The sequence below is a fragment of the Somniosus microcephalus genome, chromosome 17 (assembly GCF_052327205.1).
Source record: "Somniosus microcephalus isolate GS21.2 chromosome 17, FLI_Smic_1.0, whole genome shotgun sequence".
Classification (NCBI taxonomy): Eukaryota; Metazoa; Chordata; class Chondrichthyes; order Squaliformes; family Somniosidae; genus Somniosus; species Somniosus microcephalus.
Window position 1 is genome coordinate 13,122,384 of NC_141003.1, and position 21,407 is coordinate 13,143,790.

Sequence of the window (21,407 nt, forward strand, 5' to 3'; positions counted from 1 at the left end):
ATAGCGACCCCCCGTTATAGTGACCCCCCCGTTATAGCGACCCCCCCATTATAGCGACCCCCGTTATAGCGCCCCCCCATTATAGCGACCCCCCCGTTATAGCGACCCCCCATTATAGCGACCCCCCATTATAGCGCCCCCCCATTATAGCGACCCCCCCGTTATAGCGACCCCCCCATTATAGCGACGCCCCCGTTATAGTGACCCCCCCGTTATAGCGCCCCCCATTATAGCGACCCCCCCATTATAGCGACCCCCCATTATAGCGACCCCCCCGTTATAGCGACCCCCCCATTATAGCGACCCCCCCGTTATAGTGACCCCCCGTTATAGCGCCCCCCCATTATAGCGACCCCCCCATTATAGCGACCCCCCCGTTATAGCGACCCCCCCGTTATAGCGACCCCCCCCGTTATAGCGACCCCCCCATTATAGCGACCCCCCCGTTATAGTGACCCCCCCGTTATAGCGCCCCCCCATTATAGCGACCCCCCCGTTATAGCGACCCCCCCGTTATAGCGACCCCCCCGTTATAGTGACCCCCCCGTTATAGTGACCCCCCCGTTATAGCGCCCCCCCATTATAGCGACCCCCCCCGTTATAGCGACCCCCCCGTTATAGCGACCCCCCCGTTATAGCGACCCCCCCGTTATAGCGACCCCCCCATTATAGCGACCCCCCCATTATAGCGCCCCCATTATAGCGACCCCCCCATTATAGCGACCCCCCCATTATAGCGACCCCCCCGTTATAGTGACCCCCCGTTATAGTGACCCCCCCGTTATAGTGACCCCCCCATTATAGCGACCCCCCCATTATAGCGACCCCCCGTTATAGTGACCCCCCCGTTATAGCGACCCCCCATTATAGCGACCCCCCCATTATAGCGACCCCCCCGTTATAGCGACCCCCCCGTTATAGCGACCCCCCCCGTTATAGTGACCCCCCCGTTATAGCGACCCCCCCGTTATAGCGACCCCCCCGTTATAGTGACCCCCCGTTATAGTGTCCCCCCCGTTATAGTGACCCCCCCATTATAGCGACCCCCCCATTATAGCGACCCCCCATTATAGCGACCCCCCCGTTATAGTGACCCCCCCATTATAACGACCCCCCCATTATAGCGACCCCCCATTATAGCGACCCCCCATTATAGCGACCCCCCCGTTATAGTGACCCCCCCATTATAGCGACCCCCCCATTATAGCGACCCCCCCATTATAGCGCCGCCCCGTTATAACGACCCCCCCGTTATAGCGCCCCCCCATTATAGCGACCCCCCCATTATAGCGACCCCCCCGTTATAGTGACCCCCCGTTATAGCGCCCCCCCATTATAGCGACCCCCCCATTATAGCGACCCCCCCATTATAGCGACCCCCCCGTTATAGCGACCCCCCCATTATAGCGACCCCCCCGTTATAGCGACCCCCCCGTTATAGTGACCCCCCCGTTATAGCGACCCCCCCATTATAGCGACCCCCCCGTTATAGCGACCCCCCATTATAGCGACCCCCCCGTTATAGTGACCCCCCCATTATAGCGACCCCCCCATTATAGCGACCCCCGCATTATAGCGACCCCCCCGTTATAGCGACCCCCCCGTTATAGTGACCCCCCCGTTATAGCGACCCCCCCGTTATAGTGACCCCCCCGTTATAGCGACCCCCCCATTATAGCGACCCCCCCGTTATAGCGACCCCCCATTATAGCGACCCCCCCGTTATAGTGACCCCCCCATTATAGCGACCCCCCCATTATAGCGACCCCCGCATTATAGCGACCCCCCCGTAGTGACCCCCCCGTTATAGTGACCCCCCCGTTATAGCGCCCCCCCGTTATAGCGACCCCCCCATTATAGCGACCCCCCATTATAGCGACCCCCCCGTTATAGTGACCCCCCCATTATAGCGACCCCCCCGTTATAGCGACCCCCCCGTTATAGCCCCCCCGTTATAGCGACCCCCCCATTATAGCGACCCCCCCATTATAGCGACCCCCCGTTATAGCGACCCCCCCATTATAGCGACCCCCCCGTTATAGCCCCCCCGTTATAGCGACCCCCCCATTATAGCGACCCCCCCATTATAGCGACCCCCCCGTTATAGTGACCCCCCATTATAGCGACCCCCCCATTATAGCGACCCCCCCATTATAGCGACCCCCCCGTTATAGCGACCCCCCATTATAGTGACCCCCCCGTTATAGCGACCCCCCCATTATAGCGACCCCCCGTTATAGCGCCCCCCCATTATAGCGACCCCCCCATTATAGCGACCCCCCCATTATAGCGACCCCCCCATTATAGCGACCCCCCCATTATAGCGACCCCCCCATTATAGCGACCCCCCGTTATAGCGGCCCCCCCCGTTATAGTGACCCCCCCGTTATAGCGACCCCCCCATTATAGTGACCCCCCCATTATAGTGACCCCCCCATTATAGACCCCCCGTTATAGTGACCCCCCCATTATAGCGCCCCCCTGTTATAGCGACCCCCCCGTTATAGTGACCCCCCCCGTTATAGTGACCCCCCCGTTATAGTGACCCCCCCCGTTATAGTGACCCCCCCATTATAGCGACCCCCCCCCCCCGTATCAAAGGAAATGAAAATGGAGCTGTTTCTGTGACAGGCGGTTGATCCTCATCATCAGTTTTACATCTGGAAGCAGGTTAACAATCTACCCCAAGGGATGTTACAATGCACATAGTATTTAACAACGAGTCAGCAATACTTAGCAATGCAGAGGATGGTTACCATTTGATTACAAGCTTTAATACTATGAATGTTCCTGTGGTATAATTATAGAAATAACTATTAATACACCAGAGCTGAATTTAACATTTGTCAGAAACTGTGGATGTGTGCTGTGGAAGGGAGGCCTAACCCAGCCTGTAAGTATCCAGCCCAGATTCAGGAGTCGGCTATTGGAGCTATTAAACCTCCTGGTGGAAATTGCGTTCTTCTTTTCTGATGTCAGTTAGATTACAGCCTTCCTAGAATTACATTGAATATGCAGCACAGAAACAGGCCATTCGGCCTAACTAGCCTGTGCTAGGGTTTATGCTCCAAATGAGTCTCCTCCCATTCCATCTACCTGATCTCAGCCTTTCAGCATATCTTTCTATTCCCTTTTCTCTCATGTACTCGTCTAGTTTCCTATTGAAAGCATCTAAGCTATTTGCCTCAACCACTTCCTGTGGTAGCGAGTTCTACCTCCTTTTTTCCTACACTACAGTCATTGAATGTCGTGCCAGTGAACCAAGGCCGCAGCGATTACCACATTGTCATGTATTTCCACACCTGAAGACCGCGCGAGGCTGCTTTCTGTCTTCTCAAAATACTTGCCCAGAATATCACACTTTCTCTCACGATGAGCACACCGATGGTAAAAGTTATGTTCAGACAGAGGTGCTTGATCCAGAAAGCAACTGGGGAAGGAACTGCTATGGTGCACACTGCCTGAAAGCAAGGCGTTCATCCTTAAATAAAGGGAATTACGAGGGTATGAGACGGGAATTGGGTAAGATTGATTGGGTGGTGTTTCTGGGGGGATTGACAGTGGATAGACAATGGCAAGCATTCAAAGATAGAATGGAAGAATTCCAGAACATGTTTATACCGGTTTGGCATAAAAATAAACCTAAAAAGGTGACTCAACCGTGGATAACGAGGGAAATTAGGGACAGCATAAAATCAAAAAAAAGGGCATATCAACTGGCAAAAAAAAGCACCAGACCGGAAGATTGGGGGCAGTACAGGATACAGCAAAAGAGGACAAAGGGATTAATCAGGAAGGGGAAAATAGAATACGAAAGTAAACTTGCAGCAAACATAAAGACAGACTGCAAAAGCTTTTATCGGTATATCAGGAGGAAAAGACTGGTAAAATCCCAAGTCGGTCCCTTGCAGTCCGATTCGGGAGAATATATAATGGAGAATAAGGAAATGGCAGACCAATTAAACTCATACTTTGGTTCTGTATTCACAAAGGAGGACACAAATAACCTCCCAGGAATATCGGCAAACATAGGGACTAATGAGAGGGAGGAGCTGACAGAAATTAGTATCTCTAGGGATATGGTGTTGGGTAAGTTGAGGGGACTGAAGGCCGACAAATCCCCGGGGCCTGATAAACTACATCCTAGGGTACTTAAGGAGGTGGCCCTGGAGATAGCAGATGCTCTAAGGATCATCTTCCGGAACTCCATTGACTCGGGAACAGTACCCGTGGATTGGAGGGTAGCTAATGTTACCCCAATATTTAAAAAGGGGGGTAGAGAGAAAGCAGGGAATTATAGACCAGTAAGCCTTACATCGGTTGTGGGCAAAATGCTAGAGTCCATTATTAAGGATAAAATAGCGGAGCACTTGACAAATGGGGAAAGGATCGGACAGAGTCAACATGGATTTACAAAGGGTAAATCGTGTTTGACTAATCTGCTGGAATTTTTTGAGGAGGTAACTGGTAGAATAGATGGGGGAGAGCCAGTGGATGTGGTGTACCTTGACTTCCAGAAAGCCTTCGATAAGGTTCCACACAAAAGATTATCATGCAAAATTAAGGCTCATGGGATTGGGGGCAAAGTATTAACGTGGATAGAGAACTGGCTGGCAGATAGAAAACAGAGAGTTGGAATAAACGGCTCGTTTTCGGAGTGGCAGGCAGTGACCAGCGGGGTGCCGCAAGGATCTGTCCTGGGACCCCAGCTGTTCACAATATATATAAATGATCTGGATCAGGGAATTGGATGCAATATTTCCAAATTCGCTGACGACACTAAACTAGGAGGAGGGGTGGGCTCTGATGAGGATGTCAGGAGGCTACAGTGCGATTTGGACAGGTTGGGGGAATGGGCGGATACGTGGCAGATGCACTATAATGTGGATAAATGCGAGGTTATCCACTTTGGGGGTAAAAACAGGAGGGTAGATTATTATCTAAATGGCAATAGATTGGGAGATGGGGAAGTGCAGAGGGACCTGGGTGTTCTTGTGCACCAGTCACTGAAGGAGAGCATGCAGGTGCAACAGGCGATTAAGAAGGCAAATGGTATGTTGGCCTTCATATCAAGGGGGTTCGAGTATAGGAATAGGGATACCTTACTACAGCTGTACAAGGTGCTGGTGAGACCGCATCTGGAGTATTGTGTACAGTTTTGGTCGCCCCATCTGCGGAAGGATGTTCTTGCCATGGAAAGAGTGCAACGGCGATTCACCAGGCTGATACCTGGAATGGCGGGAATGACCTACGAAGAGAGATTAAATAGTTTGGGCTTGTACTCACTGGAGTTTAGAAGATTGAGAGGGGATCTCATCGAAACATATAAAATTATGGCAGGCCTGGACAGGCTGAATTCAGAGAGAATGTTTCCAATGGCCGGGGAGCACAGAACCAGGGGCCACAGTCTAAAAATAGCGGGCAAATCATTTAAAACAGAGATGAGGAAGAATTTCTTCACTCAAAGAGTGGTGAGCCTGTGGAATTCCCTGCCACAGAGGGCTGTGAAGGCTAATTCAATAAATATTTTCAAGAGAGAATTGGATATATTTCTGAAGGCTAAGGGGATTAAGGGTTACGGAGAAAAGGCGGGGACGGGGTACTGAACTGGTAAGATCAGCTATGATCTCAGACGAAGATCAGCCATGATCTCATTGAATGGCGGAGCAGGCTCGAAGGGCCGAATGGCCTACTCCTGTTCCTATCTCTATGTATCTATGTATCCCTGTTGTCCACTCGTAAAGCAATAGGTCCATTCTCAATGTAGGTCCTTGAATGTGCTCAAGAAATGAAGAACGCACATTTATATAGCGCCTTTCGCGACCTCAGGATATCCCAAAGTGCTTTACAGCCAACGAAGTACTTTTTGAAGTGTAGTCACTGTTGTAATGTAGGAAACACAGCAGCCAATTTGCGCACAGCAAGCTCCCGCAAACAGCAGTGAGATAACATCCAGATAGTCTGTTTTTAGGTGTTGGTTGAGGGATAAATATTGGCCAATATACTGGGGTGAACTCCCCTGCTCCTCTTCAAAATAGTGCCATGTGATCTTTTACGTCCACCTGAGCGGGCAGACGGGGCCTCAGTTTAACGTCTCATCCGAAAGACGACACCTGTGTCAGTGCAGCACTCCCTCAACACTGTACTGGAGTGTCGGCCTAGATTATGTGCTCAAGTCCCTGGAGTGGGATTTGAACCCACAACCTTCCGACTCCAGACCGGTGGAGAATCTCTGTCTATTATTTCTGTAATTATACCACACGCTGAGCGCTCATGGCATGACATAAACACCAAGCATTTATGGCTAAGATTTAACTTGGTATTGGCTTCTTTAATTCTCCCACAGTGCAGCTTCACTCCCAGAAACGGTGCCCCATCTCAACTGGATGCAACAGATTCCAACAGTGAGTTAGTTAGTCAGAGGCAGGAGACCAAGACATTCAATTCAAATACAAACATCATTTGGCGTTTGTTCAGATGTTTCTTTGATTGGCAGATCCTTTTCCTGAACTTAACTGACACGTTATTTAAATCAGCTTGGTGATGATCAATTTTGTGAAACTATTTAACCGCCTGTCTATTTCAAATCAGTGAATCTGCCTAAACCCTCAAACGAGATGACCAGGCCAGATAGTTTTTGTAGGCAGTGATAAAAGGAAAAGCACCACTATATAAGAATATTACTCATCCTAATTTACCTCCGCAATTGCAAACTATTGGTTATTTTTTTACCACTTGAGCTAGTTAACCTTAACGACTGATGTGAAAATAAAGGTTGCACTGTTGCTACTATTCACTTCGGCCCAGGATTTCCGTGGGTGTTCTCCCGATCTCCTGGCGTAACTTCGGTGTAACCCCCGGGAAAAGCCGTTGTCTACAGCGTTTCTCTGCAGGCTCTGCCGATCCCCCTCTGAAGCCACGGCGGAAGATTGGGCGAGCTTTGTTCTTTCGCGACTCTTTGAATTTGTCTGGCGGCTGAAGCCTAAGTCAAGATTGAACACCGTGCTCGTTGACCGCCTTCTGAAGGTGGGGCGGATCGCGTGACATCACACCATAAAGCCAGGAGCTGAAATAAGCTGAAACAGGCCCTCGGTTTTCATTTCCTTGGACACACCACGGGAGTCTGTTGGACACCGTGAACGTTAAAAGTTTAACAGTCGAACTACTACCAGACTGATACCTGGGATGGCAGGAATGATGTATGAGGAGAGATTGGGTCGATTGGGCTTGTATTCGCTGGAGTTTAAAAGAATGAGAGGGGATCTCATTGAAACTTATAAAATTCTAACAGGACTAGACAGACTAGATGCAGGAAGGATGTTCCCGATGGCGGGGGAGTCCAGAACCAGGGGTAACAGTCTAAGGATAAGGGGTAAGCCATTTAGGACAGAGATGAGGAGGAATTTCTTCACCCAGAGAGTGGTGAACCTGTGGAATTCTCTACCATAGAAGGCAGTTGAGGCTAATTCATTAAATATATTCAAGAAGGAGTTAGATATATTTCTTAAGGCTAAAGGGATCAAGGGATATGGGGAGAAAGCAGGGACAGGGTACTGAATTTGAATGATCAGCCATGATCTCATTGAATGGCGGAGCAGGCTCAAGGGGCTGAATGGCTTACTCCTGCTCCTATCTTCTATGTTTCTATGTTACTTTGTATCTTAAAGCAACAGGTTTTCTTGGAAGTGTCGTAAAAGGAATGCATTGTCAGGCTTTCCAAGATATAAACAGGATGACACTGAAGAGTCTGAGGAGATGGCATTGCTTGTCTTCTGAAATGTAAAGTGCTTGTGCAAGGGACTAAGTGTTAGTGATGACATCACCCATAAATGGTTAATGTTTAGTTTTAGGGTAATAAACATAGGAAGTAGGTATCCATTAGATACAGAAAACAATTGGCCAAAGATGCTCGAAAATGTTACGTCAGTAAGACTCATGTTGGGTAAGTGGTTCTGAGGTGAACAATTGTAAACTGTTTACACAGATAGTCTGTTTTCAGAGGATTTGGGAAATAGATACGTCATTTTGACATTTTCCTTTGATGTGGCCAAAATATGGTGTATAAAGGATCCTGGTTTTACACAGTTTGTCAGAGTGTGCTCGAAAGATACAGAAACCAAATATCCACTCTCTGTATACAGCTAAAGGCCGATCAGGAGATCTCATTGAAACTTATAAAATTCTAACAGACTAGACAGACTAGATGCAGGAAGGATGTTCCCGATGGCGGGGGAGTCCAGAACCAGGGGTCACAGTCTAAGGATAAGGGGTAAGCCATTTAGGACTGAAATGAGGAGGAATTTCTTCACCCAGCTGTAACGATCAATAACATGTCATTCTATAGTGGACACTAGGTGGAGCCGTAGAGCTGTATATAGCTGTATGTATAAGACTACACTACCCAGCTGTATATATATTAAGACTACATTACCCATGAGGCACTAGGCTACCCACAAGGCAACAGTCAAGATGGCAGCCTGCACACAGGAGCACACATGCTGCATCTCTACAGGTACTGTACCTAGAGAACGTGTACTGAATAAATGACTAGCTAGAAGCTAGCTGTGTTCATAATAAGAATGTATATTTATTAATGAACATAACATGGTACCAGGATGGTGAAGATCTGCTGAAAATTGTGAAAAGCGACATGGAGAATTTGAAGCCACCAGAGCGTTTGAATCTCACAGAAAAAATCGACTACAATTGGCAGACTTTTAAACAGCAATTCGAACTCTACATTGCAGCCATCGGATTCGGTACGAAGCCAGACGCAAGGAAGATAGCGTTGCTGCTTATGGTTGCAGGCCCACAGGCGATAGAGGTATTTAGTACATTTGTATTTAATCCAGCGGAGAACAGAGAAAAATTAGAAGATGTGCTAAAAAAATTTGATGCACATTGCTCTCCCAAAAAGAATGAGACGTATGAAAGATACATTTTCCGTTCTCGGACACAGCAACAAAATGAGACTTTTGATAGCTTTATAACTGATCTGAAACTGAAAGCACAGATATGTAATTTCTCTGAGCTGAAATCATCCATGATTCGTGACCAGATTGTGTTTGGTATTCATGATAAAAAAGTCAGGGAACGTCTGTTGAGAGAAACCGAACTAAATTTGGAAAATGCAGTGAAAATATGCCAAGCCAGCGAGCTAGCTCGAAAGCACGCGAAGACTTTCAGTGAAATCAATAATGATGCGATTGTAATGAGTGAAAATGCTGCTGTCGGTGCTGTGTCCTACAAAGGGAAGAAACATGGGCAGAACAGAAGTGAAAAGCAATCGGAGGATGAAATTTTTAATTGTAAATGCTGTGGTTACAAACACCAGTTAAGACAATGCCCAGCATTTGGAAAAATGTGCACAAAGTGTAATGGAAAGAATCACTTTGCCAAACAATGCTTTTCAAAAGTAAAAACAACGAAAGGGCAACAAGTTAATGTGATTGAGGACACTGATTTAAGTGACACATTTTTTGTAGGAATGGTGTCATGTGACGATATCAAAAAAGATACAGAAAATGTGCAGCCCTCAGAAATGGACAATGCTGAACATAAAGTCAATGCAGTAAAAGTGGACAAATGGATGATCCCACTGCAGATAAATGGAGCATTAGTTACATTGAAACTGGACACGGGGCAAAAGCAAACTTAATCAGTATGAGTGACATAAAAAATATGAAAGAAAAGCCCAAAATACAGAAAAAGTCAGTACTACTGAAGGACTATAATGGACAGAAAATAGATAGCTTAGGTGTATGCAGACTTAAAGTGACAGTCAAAGACAAAGTGCATCATCTCATGTTTTCTGTTGTGGCTGAAAGACTTGATTCGATACTAGGTGACAAAGCTTGTGAGGACTTAGAACTGGTCAAAAGAGTCTACCATATAAACTGCGCCATAAGCAGACCAGATGACTCAGGTGATGAAGCAGAGAGCCCATCAAGGATGAAAAGGCCAAAGGGTATCCATGTCTTCAAAAAGCCTAGTTTCTCCAAGAAGAAAGAAAAAGACTTTAAGGTCAAAGAGAAGCCAAAGGAAGAAAAGCACAAAGAGGAAAAACACAAGGAGAAAAAGTCCAAAGATATAACCACAGCAGATGTTGTTAAGCAGTGGAAAGAGAAAAAGAAAAAGAAGAAGCCTGCACCAGAGCAGGAAGCAGTTCCGGTGGATACTCCTTCTTCCCTCAGGCCAATCTTTGGTGTTCCATTAGCCGAGGCTGCTGAGAGGACTATGCTGTATGATGGGATCCAGCTGCCAGCAGTTTTTCGAGAGTGCATTGACTACATTGAGAGTTATGGCATGAAGAGTGAAGGAAACACTGAAACCCTCTCCAAGCAAAGATCGCAAGGAGACCTTGATCTATACAAGAGCAGATTGATGACAATGCCGCAACTGCATCTTGTCATTCACCGCCAGAACAATCTCATGAAGACACATCAGACTTACCCGTGTTGAGAAGATCCACACGTGAAATAAAAGAGCCTGATAGACTTAATCTTTGAGTACAATGTAAAGCTTTGAAAATGTGTTGACTGTTTTGAAAATGTTTATGTTTATAGAGCACTAACAAAAGTGTTACTGATATTATCTTTATTGTTTTCTTGAAAGTTGATTGATATTGATTTTGTTAAACCTCAAAGAAAGGGGGATGTAACGATCAATAACATGTCATTCTATAGTGGACACTAGGTGGAGCCGTAGAGCTGTATATAGCTGTATGTATAAGACTACACTACCCAGCTGTATATATATATTAAGACTACATTACCCATGAGGCACTAGGCTACCCACAAGGCAACAGTCAAGATGGCAGCCTGCACACAGGAGCACACATGCTGCATCTCTACAGATACTGTACCTAGAGAACGTGTACTGAATAAATGACTAGCTAGAAGCTAGCTGTGTTCATAATAAGAATGTCTAGTTATTAATGAACATAACGCCAGCGAGTGGTGAACCTGTGGAATTCTCTACCACAGAAGGCAGTTGAGGCCAATTCATTACATATATTCAAGAAGGAGTTAGATATATTTCTTAAGGCTAAAGGGATCAAGGGATATGGGGAGAAAGCAGGGACAGGGTACTGAATTTGGATGATCAGCCATGAGCTCATTAAATGGCGGAACAGGCTCGAGGGGCCGAATGGCCTACTCCTGCTCCTATCTTCTATGTTTCTATGATCATCTTTACTGTATATTAATGAAGTCTGTTCCGTATACTCCACTACGAAGTCTCGTGCTTACTCGAAACGTGCTGCTGTGAACCAGAGGAGAAAGGAGGTTGCTTAACAGGTCATTTTAACTGTGGGCGATGTTGTAAAATGGACGATATTGAATTGGCCGTCCATTGTACCACCCACACGATTCCCCCTTCCACTGACGTGTGTTTAACGAGCCGTTAATTCGATATTGCCCGTTTTGCACCATTGCCCAAAGTCAAAATTACCCCCCCTATGAATTTACCCAGATGTGTGGGAAGGGGAAAAAAAACACCCTCTGGGACACAGGGAGCCAGGGTGCAGCCTGCAAGAATAGTCTGAAGCATGGAAGCCAAAAATACCAAGCAGCAAGTGCCGTAACCCTACAAATGTAACTCGCGGGCAGCAGCTTCAAGGATGGCAGCTGTGTCCTGCATCGCTACATCCGGTCCCTTTAGGGAAGGAAGGCTGCCCTCCTTACCCGGTCTGGCCTATATGTGACTCCAGTCCCAGACCTACGTGGTTGATTCTTAACTGCCCTCTGAAGTGGCCCAGCAAGACACTCGGTTGTATCCAACTGCAACCAGCAGTTCAAGAAGGAGGCTCACCACCAGCTTCTCAGCGCAACAAGCCACTCCACTGTACCATAGGAATGGGAAATAAATGCCAACCTTGCCAATGATGCCCATATCCCGAGAATGAATAATAAATAAAAAACACACCTCAGTATCAATGAATTTAGCATCAGGAAACTCTCACTTCATCAGTAAGTGTAATATTGTGTGTTCATTTAGGAATTATCTTAATGCACCGGTTTATCTAACAATGCTCGACACTACAAGTGGGGGAATTCTCCGCTCTGGAGCGGAGTTCCAAAATGGCAAGATTTATACTCGGATAAGAAAATCAGGCGGATGTAAAACGGGCGGCCGACTCGCCCATTTCACACTGAGGTCCAAGACCAATTTCACCCCCGATGCTCCTGATCCCACTCCGATGGAGTTGTGACGGAACTTCCACCTGCTGCTCCGACACGGGACCATTTTCTTGGGTCGCTGCTCGTGTTTTAAGCAATGGAAGCTCCCCGCAGGATCCTTACCACCAAGAAGAAAGAAAGGGCTTGCATGTACATAGCACCTTTAATGACATCCCAAGGTGGATCAGAGCCAATGAAGTACTTTTGAGGTGTAGTCAGTGTTGTAATGCAGGAAATGCGGCAGCCAATTTGCGCACAGGAAGCTCCCACAAACAGCAATGAGATCATGACCAGATGATTTTTTTTTATAGTGATATTGGCTGAGGGATAAATATTGACCAGGACACTGGGGATAACTCCCCTGCTCTTCTTCGAATAGTGCCATAGGATCCTTTACATCCACCTGAGAGGGCAGACGGGGCCTCAGTTTGATGTCTCATCAGAAAGACGGCACCTCCGACAGTGCAGCACTCCCTCAGTACTGCTAAATTACTACCAACTGTTATCTGTTTCTGAGTGAGCTTTTTAATTGTTGCTCCTGTACAAAGACAATCCCAGCAACGTGTCTTTCCTGTGTTTGATATACAAGGTGCAAGGCTGAATAGATGCTTCTGCAGCAACCACTCTTTACAGGTAGATTTTTTATAACAACACTTGCATTTACACAGCGCCATTAACGTAGAAAACATTTCCAAGGCACTTCAAAGAGACGTAATCAAAATACTGGGCGCCGAGCCGAAAAAGAGATACTAGGAGGGGTGAACAAAAGCTTGGTACTTTAAGGCAGGAGGTGGAGAGGCAGAGGGGTTTAGCCAAGGGGCCTAAATGCTGAAGGCACCATTACCAATGGTACGGCAAAGGAAGGGGGATTGCACAGGAGGTCAGAGCTGGAGGAATGAAGCGTTCTGGGGAGCAGGGTTGCAGGGCTAAAGGAAGTAACAGAGATAATGGCCCAGATATTCCGATCCCTATGGGTGGGTACGCGCTGTGTACCCACCCGTAGGGACATCGGAAATGCCGGTTTCAGGCATGCACAGCGCATGTGCTGAAAACCAGCATTTCTGATCTGTCAAGAATGGTCTTGACAGATCCTCCGGCTGCCCTGGAGAAGGGCCTCTGTGGGCGGATAGTTCCGCTTTTTGGAGATCCTCTGCTCGCAGAAAACACTTAAAATTCTTACGCCTGGTAAAAGCAGGTGTAAGGCCCGCCGCGTAAGGCCTGCTTTTACCAAGACAAGAGTTGAAAAAAAGTTTTAAAAACATTTTTTTCACTGATTTATTTATCATTTAAAAATGCTTTAAAAAAGGTATGTTTATTTTTAGCCCCGTAAAAAACTTTAATTATTTTTTTCAAAAAATTACATTTTTGTTTAAAATACTTAATTTATTGTAATTTCAAGTCATTTTAAAAATGTGATTTAAAAATAAATGTATTTAAAGTTTCACTATGTTTTTGGGGGTGATCTCCATTCATATATTTGACAGGTCTTCCTGTCAAGTGTATGAAGGGAGATTCCCTTCTGTGATTGGCTCCCCATGGCCCACGTGATCCCAGGGATGCTGCAAACTGCCTGCGCCTCTGGGATACGTGGGCCCTGCGCGTTTGGAGAAGCCCAGGAGCGGAAGCGTGTGCGTCCTGGGAGCCCTCAGGTAAGGGCGTAGATTTTTCCAGATCGCAGGCCTCTGCCTGCGGGAGACCTGCGATCGGAAAATATGGGCCATTGATGGGCGAGACCATGGAGGGATTTAAACACGAAGATGCGAATTTTAAAATCGAGGTGTTGCGGCACCGTGATTCAATGTAGGTCTGTGAACACGGGGGGTGATGGACGAGCGGGACTTGGTGTGAGTCAGGACACGGGGCAGCGGAGTTTGGTAGCGCTGAAGTTTACAGTGTGCAGAGAATGGGAGGCCGGTCAGTAGAGTATGATAAAGAATGCTTCACTTCTAATGTCCTTTTTTGGCCGAGCTTTCAGCCATCTGACATTCAACTTTGTTTGTCTGGTACAATATTCTGCCATCATGTATAAGAATAATCTAATGTACTGAGCTAGATCACAGAAGCTTCAGTTCAATTTGTTTTTTTATCTTTTCCTGGCAGACATGTTTAGACACAATAAAAACCGACGGAAGTGTCCAACATGCATACACACTTAGAGCCAACTTCTTAATCTGCCAGCGTCTGCACAATGATCAATATACTGACCACATTAAAAGGAGGCCTTTCATAGGAACAGGAGGAGTCCATTCAGCCCCTCGAGCTTGTTCCACCATTCAATTAGATCATGGCTGATCTGTAGCTTAACTCCATCTACCTGCCTTGGTTCTGTAGCCCTTAATAGCCTAACCTAACAAAAATCTATCAATCTCAGTTTTGAAATTTTCAATTGACCCCCAGCCTGAACAGCTTTTGGGGGAGAGAGTTCCGGGTTTCCACTACCCCTTGTGTGCAGAAGTGCTTCCTGACATCACCCCTGAACGGCCTGGCTCTAATTTCAAGGTTATGCCCCAACAGAGGAAATAGTTTCTTCACCTTAAACACCTCAATTAGATCACCCCTTAATCTTCTAAACTCGAGAGAATACAAGCCTAGCCTATGCAACCTCTTCTCATAATTGAACCCTTTTAACCTCGGTGTCATTCTGGAGAATCTGTGCTGGACGCCATCCAAGGTTAATGTCCTTCCTGAGGTGCGGTGCCCAGAACTGAATGAATGAAAATACTCTAAATGGGGTCTTTCAAAAGCATTTCTTTAATAATAAGTAGCAGCTGCCAACTGAACCACGCAGAACAGATTTTTTTTCATTGAGCTTATGCAGTAAGTACGTTATTTAGCAATCTCATGCTCATAAAAAGATATTAACAGCGCCTTTGACTCTCGCCCTTTACAAACATTCTATTTACTTTACGAGAACAGGACAGTAAAGTACACAACAACAGAACCGTATCTCAATACCTCTACTTTTTCTTAATTCTTGGGATGTGGGCGTCGCTGGCAAGGCCGGCATTTATTGCCCAGCCCTAGTTGCCCTCGAGAAGGTGGTGGTGAGCTGCCTTCTTGAACTGCTGCAGTCCGTGTGGTGAAGGTGCTCCCACAGTGCTGTTAGGGAGGGAGTTCTGCCTAAACTCCCCATACCCAATTTGCAACTCAAGTCAAGGTTCCAGATAAAACATAAGAACGTAAGAACTAGGAGCAGGAGTTGGCCACTTGGCCCCTCGAGCCTGCTCCGCCATTCAATAAGATCATGGCTGATCTTGGTCTCAAAGCCACTTCCCCGCCCGCTCCCCATAACCCTTCACTCCCTTATCTTGCAAAAATCTGTCCATCTCCACCTTAAATGTATTTAATGGCCCAGCCTCCACGGCTCTCTAGGGCAGAGAATTCCACAGATTTACGACCCTCTGAGAGAAGAAATTTCTTCTCATCTCAGTTCTAAAAGGGCGACCCTTTATTCTAAAACTGTGCCCCCGAGTTGTAGATTTCCCCACGAGGGGAAACATCCTCTCTGCATCTACCTTGTCGAGCCCCTCAGTATCTTACATGTTTCAATAAGATCACCTCTCATTCTTCTAAATTCTAATGAGTATAGGCTCAACCTGCTCAATCTTTCCTCATAAGTCAACCCCCTCATCCCTGGAATTAGCCTAGTGAATCGTCTCTGAACTGCCTCCAATGCAAGTATATCCTTCCTTAAATAAGGAGACCAAAACTGTACGCAGTACTCAAGGTGCGGTCTCACCAATACCCTGTACAGTTGTAGCAGGGCTTCCCTGCTTTTATACTCCAACCCCCTTGAAATAAAGGCCAACATTCCATTTGCCTTTTTGATTACTGTAATGTTATCTTATATCTTAGTATTAAGAGGCTTACGAGTAGATATCGTTGAGTACTCTTTATTAGGTCTTGAGTCAGTGCCAGCTCGTGCAGTACTGCCGCATGGCCAAGATGGCTTCCTATTTATACGACTGCCGTCAAGCAGCTGTCTTTACTACAGCTACCGTAAAGCAGCTGTCTTTACTACAGCTACAGTTATCCGTACATCTTTCCCCCTCAACGATGACATAAACAGTAAACACCATAACATAACATAACACATAGAACACATATTAACAACATATAAAAACAGTCAGTGTAACTACTATTAATTACTATGAACAACATGTAAAAACTGTCAGTGTAACTATACCTTGCAATAACTGCCGGTACATATAAACACTACCCACACCCAGAAGTCCATTAGCTGTTTACAGTCTTTCCCTTGTCTACAGGTTGAGTCTAACGACAGGCTTTCTGGTGCGCTGTGACCTGCGTAGCTGAGCGGGTATTTGCTGGGCCAACCCAGTTGTGTCCATTAAGTTCATGTCTGTACCACATGGATCCCTTGTCTCATTGTCACCCCTGTGTACTTCATCACTTTGTGGCATTGCCCTCGTCTCCTCGTCACTCTGTCAGATTTCCATCATCAGCTCATCCTCTCTGTCCTCCTGCGGCTGATAGGTCTCGGTGGTTTTCAGTAGGTGCCTCCTGTTTCTGCAATACACATTGCCATTTTCTGTCATGACACTGTGTGACCCGGGGGCGACCTGTTGTAGAACGGTGGCTCTTTTTATATTAGCGTTAAGGTCCTTGGGATCCATGCAGACACGCAATTTATCAGTCTTTTTTGAATTGACGCAAACCATGGAATTTACCCAGTCAGTCGGTTCCTCAGTCTTCTTTATGACACCTAGTCCCTCCATGCGGTCTAGCTCTTTCCGCAGTTTCTCACGGAGGGCCACCGGAACTCTCCTGGGTGCGTGAATTACAGGTTGTGCGTCATCTCTCAGTTTGATGGAGTATGTAAAGGGCAGTGTGAGGGTGCCGGTTAGTTCCCTCAGTAACCCCTAGATGGCACCTTCACTTGTTTTTTTCCCTTTGCTAATTGTTACTGGTTTCTCCTGTGTTTATTACTTAACTGCCTTTTATCAGGTTTATTGGTTTCACCTGTTTTTGCTTGTATTTAAGTTCTGTGGTTTCTTCCCCCTGTGCTCAGTCTTGACAAGCCGTTTGCCTAGTGGTAGCTTGTCTTGAGCTCCTATGTTTGTAACTGTTTACCTGTGTGATTCTAGCAAAGTACTTTTATTTAAGACTGCATACCTGCTTCTCGCCTCGTCTGTCTGCACTTGGGTCCAGAACCAGCCTCGCCCTGACAGCAAGACTGAGCCAGTATGGACCCAGCAGTGATGGAGGAATTTCGTTCTATTCTCTCCCATCAAGGTGCTTTCCTCGGCCGCCTTGAGCAACTTCTCCAAAGCATTTCGGACAAGGTAAATACGTGGACTCAGACCATTCAACACCCAGCCGCTGTGGCTTCTGCTCAGGATGTTCCTCCTCAGTCACTTCCTTTGGGTACTATGCTCCTCCACTGGCCTCTCACCTTTCGAATGTCAATATGGCTTCCAACCGCCACTCTTCCCTGAACAGGAGAGGGAGGTAGGAGTCCCGGCTGCCCAGGGGTTCGTCCAATGCTGCCGCCGTACCTGGAGGAGGGTCCGATCTGCCTTGCAGCTCGCTTCTTCTCGGCAGAAAGTGCAGGCTGACCGACACCGTCGCCCAGCTCCTTGGTTCCAGACTGGACAGAAGGTCTGGCTGTCTACCCGGAATCTTCCGCTCCATGTGGAGTCCCGCAAGTTGGCTCCCCGGTTCATCGGGTCTTTTAGGATTTTGGAAAAAGTAAACCCTGTGACCTACCAGCTCCTCCTTCCTCGGTTGATGAAGATACATCCCACGTTCCACATCTCTCACCTCAAGCCGATACTTACCAGTCCCTTGGTTCCTGCTTCCAGACCTCCCCCCACCGCCTCGCATGATTGACGGTCAGCAAGCCTACACTGTCCGTCGCCTCCTTGATACTCGCAGGTTAGGAGGAGCATTCAATACCTGGTCGACTAGGAGGGAGATGGTCCTGAAGAGCGTTCCTGGGTTCCGGCCTGGGACATTTTGGATCCTGAACTCATCAGGGATTTTCGCCGTCGCCACCCTGATCATCCAGGAGGGACGTCAGGAGCCGTTCCTAGGGGAGGGGGTCCTGTGAGGGTGCCGGTTAGTTCCCTCAGTAACCCCTAGATGGCACCTTCACTTGTTTCCCATTGCTAATTGTTACTAGTTTCTCCTGTGTTTATTACTTAACTGCCTTTTATCAGGTTTATTGGTTTCACCTGTTTTTGCTTGTATTTAAGTTCTGTGGTTTCTTCCCTCTGTGCTCAGTCTTGACAAGCCGTTTGCCTAGTGGTAGCTTGTCTTGAGCTCCTATGTTTGTAACTGTTTACCTGTGTGATTCTAGTAAAGTACTTTTATTTAAGACTGCATACCTGCTTCTCGCCTCGTCTGTCTGCACTTGGGTCCAGAACCAGCCTCGCCCTGACAGCAAGACTGAGCCAGTATGGACCCAGCAGTGATGGAGGAATTTCGTTCTATTCTCTCCCATCAAGGTGCTTTCCTCGGCCGCCTTGAGCAACTTCTCCAAAGCATTTCGGACAAGGTAAATACGTGGACTCAGATCATTCAACACCCAGCCGCTGTGGCTTCTGCTCAGGATGTTCCTCCTCAGTCACTTCCTTTGGGTACTACGCTCCTCCACTGGCCTCTCACCTTTTGAATGTCAATATGGCTTCCAACCGCCACTCTTCCCTGAACAGGAGAGGGAGGTAGGAGTCCCGGCTGCCCAGGGGTTTGTCCAACGCTGCCGCCGTACCTGGAGGAGGGTCCGATCCGCCTTGCAGCTCGCTTCTTCTCGGCAGAAAGTGCAGGCTGACCGACACCGCCGCCCAGCTCCTCGGTTCCGGACCGGACAGAAGGTCTGGCTGTCTGCCCGGAATCTTCCGCTCCATGTGGAGTCCCGCAAGTTGGCTCCCCGGTTCATCGGGTCTTTTAGGATTTTGGAAAAAGTAAACCCGGTGGCCTACCGGCTCCTCCTTCCTCGGTCGATGAAGATACATCCCATGTTCCACATCTCTCACCTCAGGCCGGTACTTACCAGTCCCTTGGTTCCTGCTTCCAGACCTCCCCCCCCGCCCCGCATGATTGACGGTCAGCAAGCCTACACTGTCCGTCGCCTCCTTGATAGTCGCCGGGTTAGGAGGAGCATTCAATACCTGGTCGACTGGGAGGGTTATGGTCCTGAAGAGCGTCCCTGGGTTCCGGCCCGGGACATTTTGGATCCTGAACTCATCAGGGATTTTCGTCGTCGCCACCCTGATCGTCCAGGAGGAACGTCAGGAGCCGTTCCTAGCGGAGGGGGTCCTGTGAGGGTGCCGGTTAGTTCCTTCAGTAACCCCTAGATGGCACCTTCACTTGTTTTTTTCCCTTTGCTAATTGTTACTAGTTTCTCCTGTGTTTATTACTTAACTGCCTTTTATCAGGTTTATTGGTTTCACCTGTTTTTGCTTGTATTTAAGTTCTGTGGTTTCTTCCCTCTGTGCTCAGTCTTGACAAGCCATTTGCCTAGTGGTAGCTTGTCTTGAGCTCCTATGTTTGTAACTGTTTACCTGTGTGATTCTAGTAAAGTACTTTTATTTAAGACTGCATACCTGCTTCTCGCCTCGTCTGTCTGCACTTGGGTCCAGAACCAGCCTCGCCCTGACAGGCAGTGCTCCGAAACCCTGAAATACATCTGCGTACTTGTGTGTTATAGCATCATGCTTTATATTTGTACTGTCTTGGGGGGCACTCTGCACACAGTTCAGTTCATTAATAGTATAGACTCGTTTTACCAAGCCCAAATCCACACATGCCTTATCCCCCAACAGTGACTCATGTCCTTCAGGCACTATAACAAATGTCAATGGGTGAATGCGATTTTTTACCTTAACATTCAGCCTACACGTTCCTTTTGTTTCAATACTTTGTCCATTGTATGCCTTCAAAGCCACTGTCTTGTTCAGTATTTTTGGTCTCACTTTGAGATTCCGTGCATCACTCCAGCTTATGAGGTTTGCCTTAGCAGCTGTAGCTAGCTTGAAGGGAACAATGGTGCCATTTACCAGCAAGGGGGCTATCCAAACTTCAGTCTTTAGTCCTACGGAATGTACTTCCTTTTCCATATCTTTACCCTGTTTTAAGTCATTTTGCACCATTCCAACATACAAAGTCTCCGATTCCGTGTCTTCAGTCTCAATAGCATGCACTGTCTTTTTACCTTCAGTTTTCTCTTCCCAAAAGCACATTTTAGCAAAGTGATTCCTGCCTTTACATTTTGCACAGTTCTTCCCATAAGCCGGACATTGTCTTGTCACGTGTCTATTGCCGCACCATCTGCAATCGTATGGCATCATAGTCCTGAACTCTGTGCGCCCTCTTGTGTCCCTTCTGTGTACTACATCCACTGGTAGGTTGTCCAGTCCCAGCGCTCTCACGCCCGTTGCTGTAGTTCTCCCATCGAATGTTTGCGTGTGCATGGCTGAGAGTTCACTAGCTGACATATTTTTACTGCAGCATCCAAAGTTAAGTCATTGTCCCTAAGCATTCTCTCCCTCACCTTCTTGTCAATATTCCGAAAACGACCTGATCGCATATCATCGATTCCTTCAAGTCTCCAAAGTTACATGTTTGTGCTTTTGTTTTCAAGTCCGTCAGAAAAACATCAAAGAATTCTCCTTGCTTTGGCACGCGGGAGCGAAAAACAAATCTCTCGAACGTTTCATTCTTTTTAGGTGTGCAGTATTTATCGAACAAATCTATCACCTTGTCCAGATCATTTTTGTCACCTTCAGCTGCAAACGTAAATGTATTATACAGTTCGATTGCCTGCGAGCCAGCCACTGTTAGCAACAGAGCGACCTTACGTGTTCCAGAGCTAGTCGCGGCGTCGATCGCTGTGAGGTAGAGAAGAAAGCGTTGTTTGAATTCGTGCCAGTTTTCGTCCAGATTTCCTTCAAGTTGTAGGCTAGTTGGTGGTTTTATCCCTTCCATTGTTGTGGTATGCCCGTATCGTGCATTCTATAAATCCTGGTACCATGTAATGTTATCTTATATCTTAGTATTAAGAGGCTTACGAGTAGATATCGTTGAGTACTCTTTATTAGGTCTTGAGTCAGTGCCAGCTCATGCAGTACTGCCGCATGGCCAAGATGGCTTCCTATTTATACGACTGCCGTCAAGCAGCTGTCTTTACTACAGCTACCGTAAAGCAGCTGTCTTTACTACAGCTACAGTTATCTGTACAATTACTTGCTGTACCTGCATGCTAAC

The 21,407-nt window shown here is 47.1% G+C and overlaps 1 protein-coding gene across 1 annotated transcript in view; it reads right to left on the minus strand.

Annotated features, from left to right (window-relative positions):
- LOC147105508 (uncharacterized) overlaps positions 1–21,407 on the minus strand; it is a 187,788-nt gene that overhangs the window by 59,774 nt on the left and 106,607 nt on the right. The window lies entirely within an intron of this gene.